The sequence below is a fragment of the Dipodomys merriami genome, unplaced genomic scaffold (genome assembly GCF_024711535.1).
Source record: "Dipodomys merriami isolate MVZ:Mamm:240054 unplaced genomic scaffold, mDipMer1.0.p SCAF_1620, whole genome shotgun sequence".
NCBI lineage: Eukaryota > Metazoa > Chordata > Mammalia > Rodentia > Heteromyidae > Dipodomys > Dipodomys merriami.
In genome coordinates this window covers 1-23,177 of record NW_027202961.1, presented here as the reverse complement: position 1 = coordinate 23,177, position 23,177 = coordinate 1, and the positions used below count along the sequence as shown (strand labels likewise).

At 42.9% G+C, this 23,177-nt stretch overlaps 1 protein-coding gene across 15 annotated transcripts in view; it reads left to right on the top strand.

Moving 5' to 3' along the window:
• Window positions 1–23,133, top strand: part of LOC138828700 (protein FAM114A2-like) — a 72,553-nt gene extending 49,420 nt beyond the window's left edge. For 11 of the 15 annotated variants that reach the window (XR_011372329.1, XR_011372319.1, XR_011372321.1 and 8 more), the window contains 3 exons: window positions 2,490–2,574; window positions 11,581–11,797; window positions 12,884–14,850. The gene's annotated coding sequence lies outside the window, so the exon portion shown is untranslated. Of the gene's footprint in view, window positions 1–141; window positions 258–2,489; window positions 2,575–11,563; window positions 11,798–12,883; window positions 14,851–21,971 lie in introns of those variants that run through there. The other 4 variants (XR_011372322.1, XR_011372324.1, XR_011372326.1 and 1 more) reach the window with 4 other exon arrangements.
• Window positions 23,134–23,177: the final 44 nt, after the last annotated feature.

Genomic DNA, 23,177 nt, shown 5'->3' with positions numbered 1-23,177 from the left:
TTTTGTCCTTCTTTTCACTTAATTTATTATTCTTTTTCTCTTTTTCACAAGTTTGGGTCATCCAGCTTATTATTAGGGCTGGCCACTCTTTCTGGGTTTTTGTTTTGAAGTTTTTTTGTGGATTTTTGTCCCAACCTGCAGGATGTCAACGAGGGCGATGAACCTAAACGAGAAGGAATGAAGGGACAAGAGACATGAAGAATGACAGCAAGACAGGGATTCTGATCAAGCTGCAAATTTTTATTTTTCACACAGGGGTATTTATATGCTTGGAATAAGGAAGCTTTTAAATTGGCCATTAAGGAAGCTTTTTCATTGGCCATAGCAGCTGCAGGATGTTTGCGTAGGGCAGGGTGAAAGGGTGGTCATTAGCAGCTGCAGGATATTTGCATAAGGCAGGATGAAAGGGTCGGATTTCTGAGAGTGGTTCTGTAAACTCAGCCACAAGATGTTCCAGTGAGATAGTCAAGCCTATCTTCATGTTGAGAGACTCCTTTTGGCTCCCAACAGATTCTTTTTTTTTGAGCTTTTTATAGTACTTGAACTCCAGGCCTGGTCATTATTCCTAATTTTTTCTCAAGACTAGTAGGCTTCCCACCTCAAGACAGTTCAAATTGTGGCTCTTTATGTATTTTTCTTTCTTTCTGCATTTATTTTAGGTGATGCTCTTATGGCTTGTACTCAGGACTTGGGCATTTTTGCCGAGTTTTTGTTGTTGCTGTATTTTTTTTTCTTCATTGCTGGTCCAAGGGCTTGAACATAGGGCCTGAACTTTTGCTAGTCATAAAATCAGGGCAGAGCCACTGTGTCTGAGGTTTTTCCCTTTTCTTTCTCAAGACTAGCAGTCTCTATGGCTTGAGCCACAGATAAAGTTCTGGCTTTATTTATTTATTTATTTTCATTTTTGTTGCTAGGGCTTCAACTCATGACATGGCCACTCTTCTGAGGCTTGAAGTCAGGGCAGGGCCACTGTGAATGAAGCATTTTTTGTATTGTTTGTTCTCAAGGCTAGCATACTTTAACAGCTTGAGCAACAGCTGCATGAATGGCTTTGTTTATATAATGTTCTCTACCACCCCCACCAGGCAAAAGTTGTAAAGTTCATTTTTTGAAATAATTTCTTGTACATCTCATTGTTGCAATAGGTCTAGCTGTATCCCTATTTAAACAATTCGTTTTTTCCCTTCACCTTCACAAATTACACCAACATCAAATACAGTGAAAATGGGGGAGTTATTTATTTATTTGGTTCTGGTCCTAGGGCTGGAACACAGGAAGTGGTGACTGTTCCTAAACCTGAAATCAGGGCAAGGTCACTGTGCTGGAGTCTCTCCCATGTCCTGAGCAAGGCTGGCAGGCTCTAAAACTTAAGCCACATTTTAACATCTGGCTTTGTAAAACAAATTTGGTGATTCATAAGGGATAAGTTTCTTATGGAGGAGCTGGGAAATGGCTCAGTGGTAAAGTGCTTGCCTTGAGCTGAAGAGCTAAGGGACACCATCCAGAGCTGGAGTTCAGGCCCCACAACCCATAAAACAGAAAAAAGAAAAGAAAAAAAAAGCTGAGTGCCAGTGGCTTACGCCTGTAATCCTAGCTACTCAGGAGGGTGAGATCTGAGGATTGCAGTTCAAAGCCAGACTGGGAAGGAAAGTCCATGAGACAATTATCTCCACTAAATCACCAGAAAACCAGAAGTGGCCCTGTGGCTCAAGTGGTAGAGCACTAGCCTTGAGCTGAAGAGCTTAGGGACAGTGTGCAGGCCGAGTTCAAGCCCCATGACCAACCCCAAAAAAAGAAAGATTCTCATGGGAAGACAGGGACATTAGCCAGGCTCTAAAATCAGAGGATGGTGGTTCAAAGCCAGCCAGGGCAGGAAAGTTGTTGAGACTCTCATCTCCAATTAATCACCAAGAGCTTGGAAGTAGAATAGTTCTAGTCTTGTGCAAAACAGCACAAGTTCAGGCCCCAGGACTAGCACACATAAAACCAAGTGTCATGGAGCTTCCTGCCCATGTTGACTATGAACCACAATCCTAAAATTTCAGCTTCCACAGTAGCTAGGATTATAGGCATGAGCCACTACTTAAAAATATTTCATTGACTTCTCTCTTCTTCTTCTTCTTTGTGTGTGTGTGTGTGTGTGTGTGTGTGTGTGTGTGTGTGTGTGTGTGTGTGTCCGTCCTGGTGCTGGTTCTAGACCCTTGAACTCTGGAGCCTAGCCACAGTCTCTGAATTTGTTTTTCTTTTATTTTTAATGCTGTTTCTAGGCTTTGTATTCAGGGCCTAGTCCTTGTCCCTGAGTCATTCTTTTGTTGCTGGTGGTGGTGGTCCTAGGGCTTGAACATAGGGCCTGGTCACTTCCTGGGTTTGAAACCAGGGCAGGGCCACTGTGTATGAGGGATTTTGTTGTTCATTTTCCCTCAAAGCAAGCAGTCTCTGTGGCTTGAGCCACACAGATCAACTTCTGGCTTCTTTTACTTTTTTGGCAGTTCATGGAAGATAAAAATCTCATAGAAGATAAGAGTACTGTATCAGCACCTGAAATCTGAGGATTGGGGTTGAAAGCCCAGGCAGGTAAGTCCATAAAACTTATCTCCATTTCATCCCCCAAAGAAAGGAAGTGGTAGAATGCTACCTTTAAGAAAAAAAAATTCTATTTCAACCCCTGGGTTCAACACCCACACCTGATACATACTCACAAATTCCTAAGGGACTTTTCTGCCTGGGTTGCCTTGGAACCCAGATCTTCAAGTTCTGTCTTTTGTGTAGCTTGAGCTCCAGGTATAAACCAGCAATTCTCTTGGCTTTTGTGCTCATCTTCCACTCTGATTTTTATTTGTGTATTTGTATTTAATTGATTAATTAGTAGTAGTCCTACCTGGGCCTGGTCACTGTTATTTTGCTTTTTCATTCAAGGCTGTTGCTTTACCACTTGATCCACAGCTCTACTTCTGGCATTTTTGCTGGTTAGTTGGAGATCAGAGCCTCATGGAATTTCCTGCCCAGGTGGGCTTTTAACCACCATCCTGAGATTTCATGCTCCTAACTGGCATTACATGTCAGCCACCAAAAAGTGCCTGGCTCACTCAATTTTAATATTTTTTTTTTGGTTGGTCATGGGGCTTGAACTCTGGGCCTGGGCGCTATCCCTCAGCTCTTCAGCTCAAGGCTAGTGCTGTACCACTTGAGCCACAGCGCCACTTCCGGCTTTTTTCTTTTTTGCTATATGGTGCTGAGGAATCAAACCCAGGGCCTCATGCATGCAAGGCAAGAGCTCTACCACTGAGCCACCATCCCAGCCCTCAATTTTAATATTCTTAATAGGCTCTTACAGTCTTTTTATTCACATGATGATGATGATGATGATGATGATGATGATGTGCTGGTCATAGGTTTGAAATCAGGGCATGGGTGCTGTCCATGATCTTCCAGTTGAGCCTCAGCTCAAGTCCTGGACTTTATTCCTTTTTGCTTCTTTCTTGGTGGTTAATTTGAGAGAATTGTCTCATAAAAAACCTTGGCACTACTCAGGAGGTTGAAATCTGAGGATTGTGGTTTCAAGCCAGTCCTGACAAGAAAATCCAAAACACCCTTTTCTTTTTCTTTTTGTTGTTGTTGTTGTAATGACAAAGGTGAGGTGCAGTGGAGTTGCAGTTTCATTAACAGGTAAAAAGGATGTTTGTTTTGGAGCAATAGCCTCCCAAAGTACACTGCCTCCTGACTAGGGATGGTCCACTGATGGTTAGAATGACTTGTCTTCCTTCTATGACCCTATTACCCTGGTAACCGATTGTTTACAAAGATGTGATCCTGACACCTTAGCAACATGAGAAGGGACAATATCATTCCTAGGTTGGGATGAAAACCAAGTGGATCCCCCCATTTGGTGTGCTGTCTCGCTCTGGGGGGCCAGGATGATAGTGCACCCTTCTGTGAAGAAGGAAAATGACTTGAACAATTCTGTACTCTTTGTTCATTTCTGACAGATGAGGGCTGTAGATATATTCATGGACTTATCTAGGGACAAGCAGGGAATTTTCTAGGATCTCCATTGTGTCTAGGAAGGAAGGGCCTCAGGTTTTGCTGCAGAGAGATGCATCCTACAGTGCGGTTGCAGCAGCCCTGGCTTGCTCCAATGCCAGTGATTTCCCAGATCAGCAATATACCTGGACCCAGGAAATGTCACCTTATGCAGATGAAATAACTCTCAGGACATCTGTCCTGATGACCACGGAAGCCTATGCCAGTGCAAGCGACGGTGACACAATGCTGCTCATGTGGCTAGGAGTATGGAAGTGGCACTGGTGTGGATTAGAGGTGTTGGGTAGCACACGTGGTGGATGCTTTCTGCTCTGCCCACCACATGACTAAAGGCAATGCTGGATTCTGTCTAATTTAACTGGGGTCTGGGGGACTGTGGATTTTCTGGGATGCCAAAGCTCCCAGGGGGACATAGGTTGAGCTGGACTAGGTGAAAGGGAGTGAAGGAAACCTCCAGAAAAAAGGAAGTCTTGATTCTCTTTAAAAGTTCCTTTAACGCTTAAATTTTAATCAAAATGGGAACTAAATGGAAAAAGTGATTCTAGATCTCAGTTTCCTGAATAGCTAGCATTACAGGTGTGACACTAGTACCCAGCTCACTCTTTTGTATCTATTGAGTTTATTAGGTTCTAGACACTGTAGCAAGGAAAAAAAGAAAAGCTTTGTTTTGAAGGTCTATGCCTTTGTGTGTGGGGTTGGGGGAGGGTAGGGAATGTATACACATAAATATGTTTAAATATATGATGGAAAAAATATATTGAGTGATGTGCTAGGGAGGAATGTTAGCAATTTGCAGTGATGTATGAGTTCAGAAAAGCCTCATGTGGTAAATGACTTAGAAGAGATCAAGGCAACTCATCCAGGCCCCAGAATCAGGTAGAGTCGTGAGCTCGAAGTATGAGCACCTACACCGGGTCCCCTCCCATTTCTGGAGTTCCCTCCATACAACTGGCCCCTCCCTCTCTCTGCCCAGACCCACCTGGACTCCCATCTACCTCACTTCCTTTTCCCTCAGATCCTCCTGCTACCAGGATAGTGATGGAGGTCATGTGCTCCCTCTTGGGGGAAATATGGCTTCTCTAATAAACCTTGTAATAATCTTTCTCCTTTGCCTTCCTGCTTCTGCATGGTCCCCTTGCATGGATTTTTGTCTAATCCTCTTACATTGGTCACCCCTGTGGGTATAGGCTCCCCAGTGGGTTTGATCCTCCCTCCACTTCGGAAGGAGGTTCAACCAGCTTCCCTGGGACCTTTCCTGAGATCCTATACGCCAGTCACCAGAGGACCACCAAGGTAACTTTCTCCTGACTGAGCGCTCTACCAGCCCATCCAACACTGCTAATTAAGTCCCACTCCAGGCTAAGTGACCAGTTTATCTGAGGTCTGGGTTTCTGATTCTGATATCTCAGTGTAAGGCCACCTGGGCCTCTGTGACTTACTGAGCCCCCCTTCCCCTCATCAGAGCCAAACCTTGGCCAAGTGCCAGGGGCCTACCTTGGCCCAATGACCCATCCTCCATGGCCCAAGGAATACAAATGGACAAACATGAAGACATTCTCCACTGGCAGGGCCACCACCCCCTTTAGGAGCCAACCTGTACTGTGGAGAACACTCTAATATAGGCCCATGGCATCAGGTCCCTTACCATGGGAAGGACACTAAATTTCTTTACATTAAGGCCACCTGGGCCTTGGAGGGCTGCTGAGCCCCTGCAATCAAATTTTGCCCCAAATTTAAAACTCCACTTCTGTGAGTGCTTGGGCAGATAGCTCTGGCTCTCTCTCTCTCCCTCTCTCCCTCTCTTCCTCTCTCCCTCTCCCTCTTCCTCTTTCCCTCTCCCTCTTTCCCTCTCCCTTGTAACTGAAGGTAAAAGTATGGATGAGTTTAAGTTTAAACTCCTCCTCTGTGTTCTGCCTTTGCAGTTTCCCCTCCCCTGCAGTCTCCCCTGTGAGGCGCTCCCCTCTTTTGTGGCCTCCCCCACAAGGCACCCTCACTTCTGCGGCCTCCCAGTGAGGTACACCCCTTTTTGCAGCCTTTTCTGTGAGGCCCCCTCCCCTGAAGGACTTCATCTGTGAGGTCCTCACTGCTCTGCGGGACCCCTCCTCTGCCTTTGTAGTGGGGGTGGAAGCTGAAGCTCCAGTTTTGCCAGAAACAATGCATAAAGCATAAAGTGACTCCATTTAGGGTATCATCTCTTACTCTTTTCCATGGTTTTCCATGGTCAGGACTGACTTTGTCCTGGCCATTGTCTCAACATCCATTGCTGGGATAGCTTGTCCTGGTTGGCATTTACAGTTTGGACTCAAGGCCTGGGCACTGTCCCTGAGTCCTTCTGTTCCAGGCTAATGCTCTACTACTTAGAGTCACAATGCCACTTTCAGCCTTTGGCTGGATAGTCCTGGTTCTGTGCTGATTAGTAGGGAGATGGAGTTTTAGAAGGATTTTTTTTTTTGTGCCCAGGATGGCTTTGAACTTTCTTACAAAAGCTCTTTTTATTTCCAGTTAAAGCAACAAGGAGATCAATGAGATGGAGCTTACCTATAACTTGTTCACAATTGACTAACAATTACTTGTCAGAGATTTTTAAAAGAAAGCCCAGTAGATGCTTTTAACCTGAGACTGATTGGCACTCTAAGTACGGCCCACTGCCTCTGGGTAGCCTGTTTAAAGTGGCTTATAGACAACATTTAACCTATAACAAATGTACAGGCCTTTTCTTGGGCTACAGCAGCATAGCCTGTTTAACACCCTGGTTTATAAAAGCATTTTCTGTCTGGCAGAGGAATGCCTACTTATGTAGGCCTTTAGACAGATCTCAATAGGAACATAATCTCAGCTCTACAAGCTTTTCAACAGATGAATTTAACCAGCTCAAAAGTTACTGCCAATTAGGACTTTGAGCAGATACAGGGGTTTGGAGATTTACATTCTACAATCTTAGCTTTTACTACCCACTATCACAGATCTCTGGAAAGTTTTGCCCAGTTAGACCAACATGGGTGATAGGCATGTTTACAAACTTATCTTTCCATGACCTTCTGGCTTGATCAATTTTTTGGAGGACCAAGCTCAAGTAACTCAGGACCTGATACCACTTTTGTCATCCAAACATTTGTTTGCAATTGCCTCTGGATATTTTAACAATATCAGGGTCCCTGGAGTGCCTTTCTTATGTTGGGATAAATACATCTTTGGCATTTTCCTTGGTCAGTCGCTGGACTTGAACTCAGGGTTTGAGTGCTGTCCCTCAGCTCTCCAGCTCAGGACTAGCACTTGGCCACTTTAAACTCCAAAACAACTCAGCTTTGAGCACTCTGTTGGCAGATTAGAGATGACAATCTCACAGGGACTTTAGTCTGCCTGTGCCTGGACTGGCTTCGAACTGCAGATCAGTGAGTTTTTTTGTTTTTTTTTTTTTACAAACAGTCACTTTTACTCCAACTAAAAGCAACAAAGATGGTCATTGGAAGTAGTTTTATAAGCATGGTTTTACTTATTAAATTACATTTGACAAACTTGTCCTATCTTTTACTGTGGGCCTTCCGGCAACTGTTACAAAAAATTTTAGGGGCAAACTAGAATAATCCTATTTTTTTTTTTTTTTTACTTTGAAATAAACCTTTAGGAAAATTTTATCTTTTAAACTTGTCTGGGAGGCCAGCCACTCTCCACAACTTCTCAAATTTTTACAAGGGGGATGTCATTTTAAATCCATTTTGTAAAGTTATTTTAATTTGCATTTAAATGCATCATTGAAACACTGGGCTGTATATTCTTTGCCTGTAGGCTGTCCTGTGGGCAGTGAATAGAAAGAGTGGCCATTTTTTTTTCTGCAGTCTGAGTTACCTTTAGGAATTTACCTCCAATTGTAAAATAGTATAGAAATCAATTTCTATCCTTTGCTCATACACCCCGTATGGTCTAACTTCTGGTGATGAACATTTACAGAACCAAATATCTAATGTGGCTTGTGTTTTACCCTTAATTAACAGGCTTTTGGTCATGTGAGATGCAAGGCCAGAGTCTGAGAGAGACTGTGGCATCTCCCAGCATGTATAGACTGTTGCACCTCCTGTTGGTAACCTGCAATATTTCTACATATACTGGTTAGAGACCTGGTTTACACTGGCTTTTGCAGGCTGGTGCCACTGGTTTAGGCAGCTGTGCCTGAGCATAGTTACTCTGGTCCCTTGATCTTAATTGAAGTTGATCAGCACACAGGGGAGAAAACAGAGAATGAAACCCTTAGCTTTAGTTTACTAGCCATGGTCAGTGTACAATAGTTAACTCTTAGCATAGATGGACATAGGAATGACATAATTCACAGCCAACTTAGTTACCAATTTCATTTACTTTGTAAAGGACATTGTCTTTTTTAAGTCCTTTTCCAAGGTCTTTTAAAACTGCCTGTTTTTTCTTTGGCTTAGTCAGGTCACAAAGTTTTAAAGCAATTTAGATTAATTCACAGCTTCCATTGACAAAGATTTTTAGTAGGCAGAGTAACCTTGAAACCATAATCACTTACATATAGTCGAATAAGACACAGACAGACATGTTTGTGCACAGATTATAGAGCGTGCTTAGATTTTAAAATAGACTTTTAAAGTTTTGAAATTTTAGTGGAACTACTTTTCTAATTATGATGGAACCATGTGGTCAGTTTAAAATACAAAACTTTGCCAACAAGAAACCTAGTGAACAGGAGGCAATAGGAACATACACTTGGCCTAGCATAATGGCACCACAGGACAGGGGAGGGGGAAAGGGTAGTACCAAGCTGAAGTACCAAGAGGCCAATTTGGCACATCCACCACTTGCTCAATGCTAGAGAGAAGATTAATACACTTTTGGTAATATCCAAACTTGTTGGCCTTTATTTCGGGGAGTTTAGACTTAAACTCACCCATTTTCTATCTAATGAGTAGAAACAAGCAATTACTGGTTACATTCTTCCAGGGCTTAACCAAAGCGTTTAGCATATGAAATACTTGTGAAAGAGGTTACAAGCAGGTAATTTTGGCAAGAGGCAGAGTTTAAGGGGAGGGGGAGAGAGAGAGAGAGAGCTACTTGCTCAAGCACTCTCAGAAGTGGAGTTTTAAATGTGGGGCCAAATTTAACTGATGGGGACTCAACAGCCCTCCAAGTCCAGGTGGCCTTAATGTAAAGAAATTTAGTGTCCTTCCCATGGTAAGTGATCTGAAGCCATGTGCCTAGAGTAGAGTGTCCTCTGCAGTGCAGGTTGGCTCCTAAATAGGTGGTGGCCCCACCAGTGGAGACTGTCCTTATGTTGGTCCAAGGTGGGTCCTTGGGCCATGGTAGGCCCCTAGTGGCTAATTCCAGCACTTGGCCAAGTTTTTGGTCAGATGGTGAGGGTGGGGCTCAGTTAGCCCAGAAAGGCTCAGGTGGCCTTACCACTGATATTGGAATCAGAAACCCCGACCTCGGACAAACTTGTCACTTACCCTGGAGTGGGAATTAATTAGTGGGGCTGGATGGGCTGGTAGAGCACTCAGTCAGGAGAAAGTTACCTTGATGGTCCTCTGGTGACTGGAGTGAAGGATCTCAGAATAGGTCCCAGGGCAGCTGTTTGAACTCCCTTCTGAAGTGCAGGGGGAGCAAATGCACTGGGGAACCTATCCCAGTATGGAGCCACCAGTGAAAGAGGATCAGACACATCCATCCTATGGGACCATGCAGAGGCAGGCAGGCAAAGGAGAAAGATTATTACAAGGTTTATTAGAGGAGCCATATTTCCCCCAAGAGGGAGCACATGACCTCCATCATCATCCTGGTAGCAAAAGTATCTGAGAGAAAAGGAAGTGAGGTAGATGGGAGTTCAGGTGGGTCTGGGTGGAGAGAGGGAGAGGCCAGTTGTATGGAGGGAACTCCAGAAATGAGAGGGGGCCCAGATGAGGGTGGAGCTGAGGACCAAAGGTGAGCGATCTACAAACTGCAGTTCAAAGCCAGTCCAGGCAGAGAAAGATTATCATCTCTAACTAGCCAGCAGAGTGCCAAAAAAGCGGGCAGAGTTGCTTTGGAGTCCGAAGTGGCAAAGTGCAATCCTTGCACTGGAGAGCTGAAAAACAGCACTCAGGCACTAAGTTCAAGTCCAGTGACCAAGGGAAATGTCAAGGTTGCGTTTACCCTAACATAGAAAGAGGCACTCCTGGGACTTTGGCAATAATGTTTGGCTCTTCTAAAATTGATCAGAGCTTGAGGTCATGGCAAGCTACTTTATAAGCATGCATAACTGGGCAAGAACTTGTCAACCATTTGTAATAGTTGGCTGTAAAAGGCTGAGGTTGTGAAATGTGGGGAATAGCTTAAATCCAAACTGCTCTGTATGTGCTTAAAACCCTAATTGGCAGAAAATTCTGGGCTGACACTAACCAAATAAATTTGTTTAAGAATAAAATATGAAATTGTTAGGACCAGATCAAAAGTAAACAGATAGGGTATTAATTAGAACAATGAAGGAGAAAATTCAAATTTAACTGAGACAAATAAGTCCCAGGTAAGCAGAGAAACATTGGTATAAACACCAAAATAAAACAAAATTGTGGTCTGATAATTACTGAAAAGATCATTTATATCAGGATTTAGACCAAATGTTAAATTTTCAAAGATAAGGGCTTAAGTAGAGAGTTACGCACCAGGAGCTACACTAAACATCTGTATTCCAAAGGATGGCCTGCCTGTTCCACCTAGGCTATTTGAGGAGCTAAACAATGCTTTCGCCCATTTGGGGAGGTAATGTTTTCCTAGGATTTCAAGGTAAGACTTGTCCCACCTCCAGGCCTTGAAGCTGGGTGCAATGCCCCCATCTCCAGCCTAGATACCAGGATGTCTACAGGCAGTTGTGTGGACTCAACCACCCTATTTGCCTTGATGCAATTTGTAATCACTAACTGTTAGTTCTGCTTTTATAAATTGTTTGTCAATTACAAAACTGCCACTGAACACCTACAAGTGGAACTTCTTATGGATCTTACCTTTAAACATCCTAGACTATTTAAATCTTTTACAAACCAAAGTACTAAACAGGCTATGCTGCTAAAGCCCCCCCCCAAAAGGGTCCATACAGTTATGAAAAGTTAAAAAATTATGCCTAAACTCTAGTTTGGAATAAAATGTAATTAGTAAAAAGTTGTCACCTTGACAAACTACCCCACACCATATTCTAAAAGCCAGTGTACAATCAGAAAAATATTAGGGGAGTTTACTAAAGTTAGTCCCTAGGTAAAACTTCTTTAATCAACCTGTGTAGACTAATGCCAACTGTTTACACACCCATAAAACATTTAAGCTTCAATTATTAAAAAAACAAAAAAGGGGAATCCCCAAGGGAAACTTTTGCCTTAACCTTATTTACTCTAAATGTTTAAAATTTCACTCAAAGTGATCCTTTCACTAAAGCTGAAAAGCATTTTATCCCTCTAGCACCACCTCACTATCTATTCCCATATGGTTTAAACAATTTAATCAATGAAGACTAAGACTAATGCCCCATAAGGGAAAACAGTGTTTCTATCATTCCAGATGGATCCACTGGCAACATCTGGGTCCCTTTTTGACTCATTCGACCTCCAGAGAAGCAAAAACAACACAACACAATCCTGAGGAAGATCTAGTACGCAGCTTTGCAGACCTAAGCTTGAAGTCCCGAGGAAGCCATCATCCTTATCTTAAGAAAACCAGCTTGACCCCACCAACATGGGGTCAGAATAAGTGTTGACACAAGACCGAAGCCACCCTGGTCAGTACAAAAACCCCTAGAATACCTGAATATCTGTTTTGGCCATGATTGCACTGCTTGTGAATACTTCTGCAGTGAGTAGTGAACATGCATATTGGGCCTATGTCCCTCACCGACCATTGTTAAAATTAGTGGATTAGCTAGACCAAGGTCCGGTGGTGTATACAAATGACAGCACGTATTTTCCTCCACCATGGGATCATGCAGACCCTACTCATCCAGGTGAGGAAGGAATACCTCATATTATTTCCTTAGGATTTGAGTCTTTACCACTGTGTTTAGGGACATCACCTTGCTTACCAACCAGAAGACAGGTATGGGCATACATCTTGCCTGATGATAAAATCAACAATCATATGGGGCTATTCAGCACAATTTCCTTAAATTTTATTGGTAAGGATCATTCTTATACAAATAAGACTGGGCGACCACCTAACCTAGTATGCCAGGACATTAATTATTGAATTTTGTTTATGTTTCTATTCAGTGGTCTCAGTGTCAAAACCCTAGAGGAAAGATTATACAGCATAATGATAACATCTCATTTATAGATTGAGGTCCTCATGGATGTTTCATTGCCAATTATTCTGAAAAGCATGTTGGTGATTGGTATACTAATAATTCTTCTGATGGTGACGTCTATACAATGGAGTTATAAATCATGTAGAACCCATTGGCTTGCTCACCTGACATGATGGAGGCCTTGTGCCTCGTAGGCCACATATGAATTTCAGGGGACACTTAGGGCCTGAGCAGTGGCATTTATAAAACTTGCCACCCAATTTTATACAACCCAGAATTGGATTGGTCACTTTACTAGGGCCCATGAGGCAAATTATACATTTTACAGGAACCATTCTTCTACTGTACAGGGTTGTATTAAACTTTCCTATGTACTAGCCCACAGGGACAGTGTCAATCAATGAGAACCCACGCAGCCTGGACTCTTTACATGCTTAAATCATACTATTTCTTTTAATATGCCTTCTCAGTCTCTCCTGATATTAAGATTTCGCTTAGGGGTCTGGGTGCCTGTTAACCTCACCCGACCTTGGCAGGAGAGCCCCACTGTTGGTTTGTTGACAGGAGTCTTCCAGCAACTGCTGAAGAGAACTAGGAGATTCCTGAGTCTGAGTGTAGCTGTGATCCTTGAAATGACTGCTATCATCATGACTGCTGCAACTGCCGGAGTGGCCCTGCATTCCTCCATCCAAACCAAGGACTTTGTAGAGAAGTGGCTGGACTGTCACCAGCTATGGACTCATCAGCACAATATTAAACAGGACATTGATTCCCGTCTGAACACCCTGCAACACACGGTGCAGTGGATGGGAGACCAGATAATTGATCTGCAGAAACAGCTAACCTTCAAGTGTGATTAGAGCTCAATAAACTGTGCATCACTCCTACTTGATTCAACACTTCTAACATTACTTGGCAGGGACTTCACTACCACCTGCCGGTCTTGCAAGGAAATTTGACTTGGGACATCCACTAGTTACAGCAGGAAGTCATTGAGACTTTCTTGGCACAACTCCCTGGGGTGGGATATGAAGGTCTGGCTGAGGAATTGCATCTGTGCTAAACCAATTGGACCCTCATACCTGGTGGCACAGTTTTACCCATAGTGTTTCTACAGGATTGATTGCATTATGTCTTGTCAAGATATTGCTGTCTACATTCCAAAATAGTTTCTGCAAATCCCTTCTGCAAAGGATCTCTTGCTTACGGTTGTACTTAAACAAACAAAAAAGGGGGGAGATGTCAGAGGCATCAACCGGCATAACCCCATCTGTTGCTGTTTCCACAGCGGGATCTGGGAACACGATGTGTGGTATAGGCAAGAAGGGACTACACCATGTGGGTATAGACAAAATTTATTGAAACATCACATGCTTATATACAGCACACAAGCAGGAGAAGTAAATCTTCAGTCAGGGGCAGAGAGTTAAACAGTTTTATGGGAGCACAGACAATGAGAGTTTAAACAGAAAAAGCTAATCCTTGTCAACAAATGTGGAGCAGTTCCACTAATCAAGGTTGTAAAAGTAGGTAAAGCACAGGTGATTACACATGGGGGGGGGGGTCTCCACGCATTGTTCTACGTGGTTAAGTAGATGAAGCAGGAATGGTACTTTGAGCAAACCATTACCTGAGTCTTGCACCGGGGCAGAACCTTTGCCCAGCATGGAGGAAAGGGTGTCCCTTCCTCCCTGAGAAGAATTGGAAGTGGTCCTGTGGCTCAGGTGGTAGGGCACTTGCTTTCAGCTGAAGAGCTGAGGGACAGCGTCCAGGCCCAGAGTTCAAGCCCCACAACCAACACAAATAAATAAATTGGAAGGAAGGGATGCATGCCTGTATGCACCCTCAGGGCACAAAGGTGCTCAGATGGGGTTTTGCAGGCCTATGCCTCCAACACCCATATGAACCCCTCTCCTTCTGCTCCCACTCCAACTCCCAGATCTTAGGCAGATTGGGTGGAAGGGGGCTGTGTCAGTCCTGGAGTTTTTCTCCGCCTCTGGCTGTGCCTGAGCAGCTGCAGGAGCCCTGGCCCATGCTGCACGAGGCAGCAACAACTGCTGCAGTCGCTGCTGCAAGTTTGGCCATTTGGCTCCACTCCTGCCTGGTTGCCCTGACACTGGAGGAGTCTCGCTGGCTCCTTTGCTGTTTCACACTGCACCTCCAGCCTAGGGATGAGCCCAGGAAGCTCGGCGCTGGAGCCTTTGAGGCCTGAGGTCAGCCGCTGGAGGGATTTGGAGGGGCTGCCCAGTCTGCAGGGTCTGGCCTGAGGAGCCTGTGCCCCAGCCATGGCTGCTTGCTGCTTCTCACTGCCGCTCAGAAGAAGCGGCGGCGGCGCTGGCCTGTAGCTGGCTTGCTTGCTCCCTCCGAGGCTCTTATAGTTGTGTTACTGGCAGAACAATATCCCAACTGCTCTAGTACTATTTTATTGTATTTTAAAAATAAAAGACTTCATGGGCCCCATAAGTGCTTTATAAAATATGACTGGCAGCCGCTATTTAAATAAATGTGAGAATTCAGGAGTTTTTCTTTTATCTTCCTAAGTGATTTTTTTTTGTCTGTCTTGGGACTTGAACTCTGGGCCTGGGTACTGCTGTCCCTTAGCTCTTCAGCTAAAGGCTAGCACTCTACCACTTGAGCCACAGGACCACTTAGGTTTTCTGGTGGTTTATTGGAGATAAGAGTCTCATGGTCTTTTCTGCACTGGTTGGCTTTGAATCTCGATCCTCAGATCTCAGGTTCCTGAGTGGCTAGGATTACAGGCAGGAGCCACTTGTGCCCAGCTCTAAGTGATCATTTTAAAGGCTAAGCATAATAGATCACTCCTGTAGTACCATCTACTTGGGAGGCATAGATTGAGAGGACTGCAATCCAAGACCAACCCAGGCAAAAATTGAGATCTGATCACAATCATCAAGGTGGGCTGATTCCAATAATCTCAGCTAGATGGGAGGCTGGTCCTGGGATGGGAAGAAAACAGGATGCCCTAACTTAAAAACTAAAGTACAAAAAGGCCGTGGTGTGGATTAAGAGTTAAACACCTGCCTAAGCATGAAATCCTTTGTATAAACCCTAGTACTGAGAAAAGGAGGGAGGGAGGAAAGCAGGAAGGGATATAGGGGAGGGAGAGAGATGTTATTTCATTAATTTTACATTTTTCCTAACACCATTCATTTTGAGTTTCTTTTTTTTTATTCGAAAGTTTTTTATTTGCTTTCAAGCGATTGTTTATGACACATTCATAAGCATTTTGAGTTTCTTTTGCTCAAGACTAGCACTCTGCCACTCAAGCCTCAGTACCACTTCCAGCCTTTTCTCTTTATGTGGTACTGAGGAACCAAACCCAGGACTTCAGGTATGTGTTAGGCCAGCACTCTATTACTAAGCCACATTCCCAGTCCTTCTTTTATTTTGTAAGATGAGGTTTGGTTTTGTGTTCTTCTCTTGGCATGGAACTTAGGCTAGTCTCAACCTAACTTCTGACTCAGCCTCCTAAATTCAGAGATTGCAAACATAGACCACCATACTCAGCTCAGGATTCCTTTGAGAGAATCATCTTTTCAGAGACAGAGTTATTCTGTCTTCCTTGGATTGGATGGCCTTTTGCTTTTGGCATTGTGTTAATCCCATTTCTTGTCCTGATATATTTCTCCTTCTAGATCAATAGAAAATTTTCAGCTTCCCAACTTGAAGCCTATTTGTGTCATCGAATAATATCACAAAACTTGTGAATATCATTACCTGGCATCATGGGCATGCCAGCCAGCTAAAACTCAGCTATCAGATGGGCTTGGGCTTCAACAATGCAGGCATTTCTCTGCATAATCTGAAAACTGTCATAGATAATGTTGGTTTATTCCATCCTGTTTTCAGCTGCTTGCCATTCTGAGCTTTGTATGTTTTTGCTTTCTTTTATTTATTTATTTATTTTTTGAGTCATAGGCCTTGATCTCTGGGCTTGGCTTGGGTGATGTCCCTGAGCTTTTCAACTCAAGGCTAGCACTCTATGACTTGAGCCACAGAGCCACTTCTGGTTTTCTGGTGGTTTATAGGAGATAGGCGTCTCACGGACTTTCCTCCCTGGGCTGGCTTTGAACCACGATCCTCAGATCTCAGACTTCTAAGTAGCTAGGATTACAGGTGTGAGCCACCTGTACCCGGCCCTGACTGAATCTTGAAAAGAGAAGACAGGAATAGGTCAAGAGACACACAGTATCAAAATGGGGATGGGAGGGATCGAGAGTCCTGACTGAGCAGTGGATCCATATAAAGTCTGATCAGACTTACTCCAAACATGAAGGAACATCTTCAGTCTGGATGTGGGATGCCTATAAACATTGTCAGGGACATGAAAGGAGCAGGGTTGGGATGAAGGTTTTAGGGAGCACTGTGGGATGAAGTGTCATTAAAAACTCAGCTCTGGGGCTGGGAAGTTGGCTCAGTGGTAGAGCGCTTGCCTTGCATGCCTGAGGCCCTGGGTTCGATTCTTCAGCACCACATAAGCAAAATGGAAAGCCGGAAGTGGCGCTGTGGCTCAAGTGGTAGAGCACTAGCCTTGAGCTGAAGAGCTGAGGGACAGGGCACAGGCCCAGAGTTCAGGCCCCACAACCGGACCCTCCCCCCCAAAATAAAACTCTCAGTTCTGACAGCACAGATCAAGTGTATGTTGTGGGAGTCCCCTGTTGTGCTGTGGCAATGCTCTTCCTGTGTATGTCTGCCTAGAGGGGGAGGTGTTTGCTCCTCATTTGTTATTAATTCTAGAGGACAGAGGAGCCCCATGAGTCCAGTAAACAGATGCTTTCTGGCAGCTTCTCACAGTGTTTCCTCCAGGCAGCACCAGCCTCTTTACTTGCTCTGATGAGGCAGCTGCATATGGGTCTGCAGGAATTTCTTGTCAAGAAATTAGAGAGTCATTCATTCATTACTCTAGAACAAAGAGTGGCAATGCCTAACTATAGGTTGCTTTGTTATTCCAATGTGTGTGCTACTGGCACTGGCTTGTCTCTTCAGTCTGCACAGGCTCAAGACAATACTATAGTCAGCTCGGACACACCAGCTTACACCCAGTCACTACTCAGAATGTGATGCCAAAGCTACTCCTGGTAATAGATGACAAGGCTGTTTAAATCAGAATAAGATCACAGCAGAATGCACTACGATATCTTTTTGCTCCTCTGATTTAACAGCTTCTAAGCTAGTGTTTCCTGGCTTCCTATCCTTGTGGCCTAGTATGAGAGCCATCTAGGTTGTTGCAATGCATCAGCCAGGAGAAGGGTGTCTATAGTCAGAGTATGACACAAAACATAGCATCTGTGGTGAGGTTAGACTTGGTGTTGGATTATAATTAAGCTCTTGCTGCAAAGCTGGGAACCATGGAAATGGACTGCCATTGTGAAATGGACATGGGATAATTTAGGAGACAACAAGGATCTGAGTAGCTCTCACCTGTAATCCTAGCTACTCAGGATGCTGTGATCTGAGTACTGAGGTTCAGAGACAACCTAGGCACAAATATCAGATAGTTTCTTTCTTCCAATTAACTAGCAAAAACTGGAACTAGAGCTGTGGCTGAAGTACTAGCCATAAGAAAAAGAGCTAAGGGTCAGCACTGAGCACATGCTAGCATGAAAAAAATGAGAAAGACATAAGAAGGGAAATTACAAGGGAAATTACAAGAAACTTACTGTGAACAATTAGACCTCTAATTATCTTTCTTTTTATTAGCAAGTATTGGTTGTACAAGAAGGAGGTTGTGAAGTTCCCATACATGGATACAATTTATCACAGTCATACCCCCTCCATCACCTACCCAGTCTTATTTCCAGTTAACACTAAAAAGCCAGAAGCAGTGAGGTAGCTCAAGTGGAAGAGTCCCAGCCTTGAGCAAAAAACTGAAGTGACATTACCAGGTCCTGAGTTGAAGCCCTAGTACAAGGACCACCACACCCAACAAAAATAAAACATTCCATGGGAATGAATGTAGATCTTGTAACATACAACTACAGAAAATAGTAATGTCTGGCATTGAGCTCCCTTAAATTATAAATAACATGAGGAAACAAAGGTCCAAAGTCTTTTTGAATAGCATTTTATTTTCTGAGGATAACAGAATAACAAGACATTGTTATTGTCTGTTCTGTCACATGGTGTTAGATATAAGTATGGGATACTCTGCAGGAAGAACCTCTGTGCAACTTCTGAGGAAACAGAAGTTGGCTGTTCTTTTAAGGGTGAAGGAAATACTTTGTATCTTTTGATGGCTGTGAATCTATGCGAAATCATCAACCAATTAAAAAACTAGATATAGTTATAGAATTATATCATCTTATAATAAGAAAGGTCATTAAAGGCACTTTAAAACTAAACAAAGAGGGGCTGGGAAGGTGTCTGAATGGTAGAGTGCTTGCCTCACATGCATGAGGCCCTGGGTTCAATTCCTCAGAACCACATAAGCAGAAAAACAGAAAGTGGTACTGTGGCTCAAGTGGTAGAGCACTAGCCTTGAGCTGAAAAGCTGAGGGACAGCTCCCAGGCCCTTTGTTCAGACCCCATGGCCAACAAAATACATACATACATACATACTTACATAAACTAAGAATAAGAACTTTAAGAGAGTAAACTAATAGAAATGGAATATAACTTAAATAGCAATCTACAAATTTATACTGTTAAATTCATTGAGTATTTAAACAAATGGGGAAATTCAATTCTTTCCCATAATAGATTGTTAACTGAAGAATATAATTTGAGTGAGGGAATTTTGTGTAGATGCCTATTACATATCATCTAATAGAAATGCCATGTAAGCCAGAACACATAAGCCTCCCACAGGACATAGTGCTGTCTGAAAATGAACTCATGGAAAAATGGTACAAAACCTCGTTCAGAAGTCATACTAAACTTTTTCTGTGTATATGCTGATCCTGGGGTTAGAACTGAGGGCTTGGGTGCTGTCTTTGAGCTAATTTTGCTCAGGACTAGTGCTGTGCCACTTGAGTCACAGCACCACTTCCAGGAGTGTTTTAGTAGTTTTTTGGAGATGAGTCTCATGGACTTTCTTTCATGGGCTGGCTTCAAACATTGGTCCTCAGATCTCCACCTCCTGAGCAGCTAAGGCTATAGGCATGATCCAGCAGTGCTGGGCTCCAAACTGACAATTTTCTCTCAAGAAATATCACTTCACACTGAAATAGTGAATCCAAATAGCTCATAATGGAACAAGGAATAATATTTCCAGAGCAACCTATAGTGGATCTATTCGCATATACTGTGACAGATACCAAATGTTCCCAAATCAAATCTACCCTAACCATTTTTCTCTCATAGACCCTTCTTAAAGCAATTTCAGCAGGTTTTGTTAGTTTGTTTTGTGCTTATTCTAGGTCTTGAACTCGGGGCCTGAGTACCATATCTATGCTCCTTTTGCTTAATCTTAGCATGCTACCACATGAGCTACAACCCATTTCCTTTCTTTTGGTAGTTTTTTGGAGATAAGACTCACTGATTTTTCCTGCTTACAACCTTCTGAATAGATAGGATTAAAGTTGTGAGCCACTTTCCCCCACCTTCATTGTTTACTTTTTTAGGAGCACATAAAGTACTTCCACCACATTTGTCCATTTGCCCTTCCCCTCACAATGCTACCCCCACCAAAAACCTTATAATAGCTTTCTTAATCCCTTGATTAAAGTAAACTAAGCAAAGAGACAATTAAAAATGATATGCTATGTCTTAGGTTGCCTTGATCTTAGCAGAGTATCACTTCAAGTTAAAAACTGATTAACAAAAATTAAAGAAAAATACCGAGGAGACTCAAAATTGAACAAAGTAAATCCTAATCTTCAAGTTTCAGGTCTCCAAGTAAAAGGAAAGCAGAAAATGTTGTTGCGAGTTCCAGGTAACCAGTGAGGCTTGATAGTCAAATGTGATGTGTGATCCTGAAGTCTGAGGGGAGTATGAGCAGTACTAATGTATAAGTGTTTAAAATCCCTCACTTCAATGGTTATGCTAGGGTGAAGTTGAGAATATCCTTGTTCAAGGTTTTGGGTATCATCATATTTATGACTTCATGAAATCCCATAACATCATGATGCCTCTTCCTGAAAATTCATTGAGTAATCCTAGCTACTCAGAAGGCTGAGATCTGAGCATCATGGTTCAGTTATCTCCAATTAATCACCAAAAAGATGGAAGTGGAGCTGCAGCTCAAGTGGAAAATCACTAACCTTGAGGGGGAAAAAAAGCAAACAAGAACAGATTCTAAGCCCTGAGTTCAAGCCCTAGGAGTGGGGGTGGGGGGAGTTTGATTGAGAAGGAAGACAAAAGACAGTCAAAGCCAAGAGTAAAGTAGCTCCTAAGAGTTCAGAGATTACAACCTAGAATGCCTTTAACCAAGGATGCTTGTCTTAGTTGGGTTTTTCTTATTGTGATTTTTTTTTTTGGGTCCAGTCGTGGGGCCTGAACTCTGGGCCTGAGCGCTGTCCCTCAGCTCTTCAGCTCAAGGCTAGTGCTCTACCAGTTGAGCCACAGCGCCACTTCCGGGTTTTTTTCTTTTTGCTTATGTGGTGCTGAGGAATCGAACCCAGGGCCTCATGCATGCAAGGCAAGTGCTCTACCACTGAGCCAACTTCCTAGCCCCTTATTGTGATTTTTTTAATAGGCAAACAGCATTGAACTGGAGAAAAAAATAGCTTTCTCAACCTAAACAAAATGTCAAAATGAAGAAAAAGCCTATCTTGCGCAAGCCTATAAGGCAGGAGTTACTTGAGGGGAATGAAGAAAGCCTAAAGAAGAGCTCAGCATCCCAGAGAATAGTGTGTCAGACCAGGAAGGCAAAGAGGAGGACCAGGAGCCAGAATCATCATGTGACCTCAATTCTGTGGATATGTGCAAAGTCATGTGTTCACTCACTAACTCTTAGGATTTTGTCATGGCTAGGACACTAAACTTGCTCCTTACTCAAATTTTCCCTTTCATCTGCTTGATCTCAAAACTTCTTAACTTGGGCGGCATTTTTTGTGCTTTTGAAAATTTTATTATTTCTCAAAAACAGCCTTTGAAGTGTTAAAAGGACATCTGGGTGAATAAAGTGGAAATATTCGAGTTTTGTTAAAAAAAAAAAAAAAGAAGACCATGGGAAGAGGTGTAATAAGAATAGTCTCTTCCGTGGGAAAAGTCTTAGCAGTTTTACCTTCAGCTCCATCTGTAAGAAACCATTAACATTCTCTATTAGTAGTTATTATTTGTATAATTAAATTTGCAATTGGCACTTGATGATCCAAATATTAAGTACCATGTCCCCTGAGCAAAGTTTAGGTTGTCTGATATAAAGTTGAAGAGCCTACAAGTTTAAATTTTTCTTTAATATAATAAGTAACAGACTATTTTTCAAAATCTACTTGGTTTGGCAAACTTGAATTGCTAGGCCTGGTAATACTTTTCATTGTAGGAACAACTAGTTTTTCTACATAGCTCTTACCCTATACCCTGATGCCCTACTCTGCTTTGTTAGCCTTGTCCAATACTTTGGGATGTAGTCCTTTGGTTTATTTTTATCATTCTAAAGCTAGTCTCTATCATCATAGATATGTCAGAATTGGCATGTTGGTCTAAATATCTGGGAATAAATCTATTTCTTCCACTGTTCTCCCCACAGACATCTTTAGGTAGAAAAATGTTGTTTCCTGCTCTTTGCCTTAGCACCATCTTCCTAGAAAAAACAGCACCATGAGAGCCAAGTAGAGGAAGTGAATGCGCAGGCTGAAGGGCAAAAGAAGAAAGATGAGGCAGAGGTCTAAGTAAACCAGTCTGTGCACCCATCGAGGCCAGAGGAGCAGGAGGAATAAGGAATGCCATAGGCTGGGACACTGAGATGCTGGACTGCATGCCGCTGTGATTTCCCAGTGGATCCAGAACTTTCATTGCCAAGATCATCTCTGAAAGACACACCTTGCTCATAACCAAGCATCCCCTGATGGTCCTGTGCCCCAGACCTGTGACATTCTGGACTAGTTCTGTTCATAGTTGTGGCCAAGTGTGACACATGTACAATAAACCATCTCTTTTGCTGTTGCAAGAAAAAAAAGGAAAGAAAAATGTTGTTTCCTTATTGAAAATTCACCCATTTCAAATATTTTGTGGAAGTTTCTTTTTTGTTTATTGTTTTTTGTTTTTTGGATTTTGTTTTTTGTTTTGTCAGTCATGGGACTTTAATTCTGGGCCTAAGCACCGTCCCTCGTTCTTCAGCTCAAGGCTAGCACTCTACTACTTGAGCCACAGTGCCACTTCTGGTTTTCTGAGTAGTTTATTGAGATAAGAGTCTCAGGGACTTTCCTGCCTGGGCTGGCTTTGAACCATAATCCTCAGATCTCAACCTCTTGAGTAGCTAGGATTGCAGGCTTGAGCCACCGGTATCTGACTGGAAGATTTTTATATGTGGATTTATGGAGGGGTGTATTTGTTTTCTACTCTTCAAACCATTATTTAATGACCATTATTTTGGTATTGAGCAATTTTATTATTTCAATTTGGGGCATTGCTTTATTTTGTTTTGTTTTTGCCCATAATGGTATTTGAAATCAGGGGCTCATACTCACCTTACTTGAACCACTGCTCAAGTCCAGCTCTTTGCTTGTTGAAGATGGAGTTGCAGACTTTTCTGCCTGGCCTGGCTTTGAATCACCATTCTCCAGATCTTAGCCTCCTAATTAAATTTTATGTGTTCAATAGTGTGGAATGTAAGCCAGGCATGGGAAGCTAACAACTATAATCCTAGCTACTCAGGAGACTGAGATGTGAAGTCAATCCCAAACATAAAAGTTTGTAAGTCTCTCAACTCTAACAAACTTCTCAGAAAAGGCTA